A 2,411-nucleotide genomic window follows, 5' to 3' on the forward strand; every position below is an offset into this window, starting at 1 on the left:
AATTTCCAAAACAATGACTCCTTTTTTGCAGCAAGAATGTTTTGTTTATTCTATTAGCGATAACCATATTATGCTCTAGTCGAGTTGTATTGGGAGAATTGGATCTTCAAAGACCGGCCAACGATTTTAAAATTTTAGTATGTGAAACCCAGATAATTTAGTTTTACACGCTAGATTAGCTGAGAACTGTAACTTCGCAAGTCTTTGAGGTCATTTTCTCCGTAGATCCAACCCTTTCAGTGCTATTTGCCTGGAGCAATAAAAATATAAATGTTTGAAGAAAAAAAGATCAGACGTCTTTTGAATTGAGGCTCAGAAATTTTCTCAATGAGATTTCGCCAAAGTGTGGAATAGAAACAGAGAAATAAGAACATTTCCATCTTGCATGGGAACACTAAAACTCGTTCTGGTATATATCCTGTATAAAACCGACGACTTGACTGAAGAGGAGATCTCTTGTAAAAATATGGACTCAATGGTAAAGTATTGGAGCCACACAAGAATTGAAAGTGGCAGAGAAATAGACCCCGAGAATTTATTGATAAGAAAACCAATCCTCATGGTGACAAAGAATATTCTTCAAATAGTCATAGCTGTGATAATCTCAACGAGGGAGGCTTTGGGTTTTTGGGGTTTGCGGTTTTGGCCGCAAAAAAAAAAATTCGGTTTTTCGGTTGTGGTGTTTTTCGTGGTTTGCGGATTTTCCGTTTTTCAGCGTTTGGTTTTCGCTTTTCGTCAAAAACACTATCGGGACTTCGGATTCGGTATGCGAACGGGTTCCGGTTTCTCTTCGATCTGAGCAGCAATTTTGCGCTTCCACTGATCTCGAATAGCTGCGAAACCTCTGTATGCTCCATTTGTCACCAATGTTTGGGATCGATTAGGGTTTTGTTAACTGGGATGTGAAAATTTATCGGTTTTAACGATTTTGCAAGCGGTTTTCGGTTTTGACCGATTTTATTTTTGTTTTTGTTTTTGTTTTTTTTTGCAGTTTTGGATTATTTTTTCTACGGTTTTGCGGTTTCTAATAAACCCCAATGCCTATCCCCCGCCTCAAGCCAGTACCAAACAAATTATCAGAGCTATGAGTCATAGAGAATGGGTCACTCTTCGCAGAATCGTTCTCCCATATTTTATATTACATGCAGAAATTGCGTGCTCACAGCGTCTCAAGACGACGGTCCATCACGTATCAAGCTACATTTTATATGCAGGGAGACAATTAAGTGTTTTTTTTTCGCATTTGAAATTGATCACAGAAGTATCAATATTAGTTTTTTGGAAGGTTTTATGTTTGCCCGCAACAATTAGCCCTGAAGTCCTGCTTTTGTGTTTGTGTGTTCAAGGACAACCGTATGACTACCCCCAAATTAAAAAGATTACCACGTTTCTTTGTTCTTTGTATAACCTTGTTTAAAAACGCTTCTTGTGTTGTGCTCTTCACTTGACCTTAGTGGAACAGCTGGTAATAGATCACTTTTTGGAAATTGGCAGACTCACTTGAGAGTGTGTTCCTGTAAGCAAACGGAAGACAAAATGGAGAATTCTCTTTTTTCAGGAAGACTAAAAATCTGGTTTACTAGTTCACCATAAAAATCGTTTCATGAATAAGTATTATTATTTTTTTTATTTTTTTTTCTCATTCCTCACATTTTCACATGTGGCTAATGGTTATTAAACTTTTGTGTTTTACCAAGATAATATCGTATCTTCAAGTCAATAATTTTCGTGATTCTCATTCCCCGTTTGTCATTCACCGATGTAAAGCTAATGAAAGTTGAAGTTACATGTTCATCAGAACGAAAATTTTAATAACAATCATATCACCCGCACATTTGTAAATTGCCAGTGCAATGGCGCATCTTAGCTATTTTTACTTCGCCACAAATCCTGCCTATGAAATATTAATTCTGAAGATCTCGATGTGCATTTGCGTTATTGAAGCAAATATCTGAGTCCCCAGAATGTCGGCGAGTTCTTCGCTATGACTGTGAACCAAACCGAGTTCCAGATTCATCAGAAAATCGTGATATACTTCACGAATTTGCCATTGTTCAAAATCGTATTAATCTTGGTTAAAATTTCTTAACGACCATTATGCAAGATATTGACAGATGTTCTCACACTGGGACCTTAATTATTTTGAAGCGTTGATGATATAAAACTATAAGAGAAAATTCCAAACACCTTTACTAGCTATTTTTTCACCATGAAAAGATGATCACCCAGCAAAATGAAATCCGATGAGGTGTCCTTTTTCTACACGCAGCATAAGCTACATTTATAGGATAGTACGCGTAAATTGAGCACGTGTATTAGCCAAACCGAACGGTAATTAGTGACTTGTTTGTACATGCATGACAGGTGAAAGTAAATCGCTTGATAAAAAGCGAATACAGATGCAAATAAAA

Source organism: Pocillopora damicornis, chromosome 4, assembly GCF_964200805.1.
Source record: "Pocillopora damicornis chromosome 4, jaPocDami1.2, whole genome shotgun sequence".
NCBI classification, from domain to species: domain Eukaryota; kingdom Metazoa; phylum Cnidaria; class Anthozoa; order Scleractinia; family Pocilloporidae; genus Pocillopora; species Pocillopora damicornis.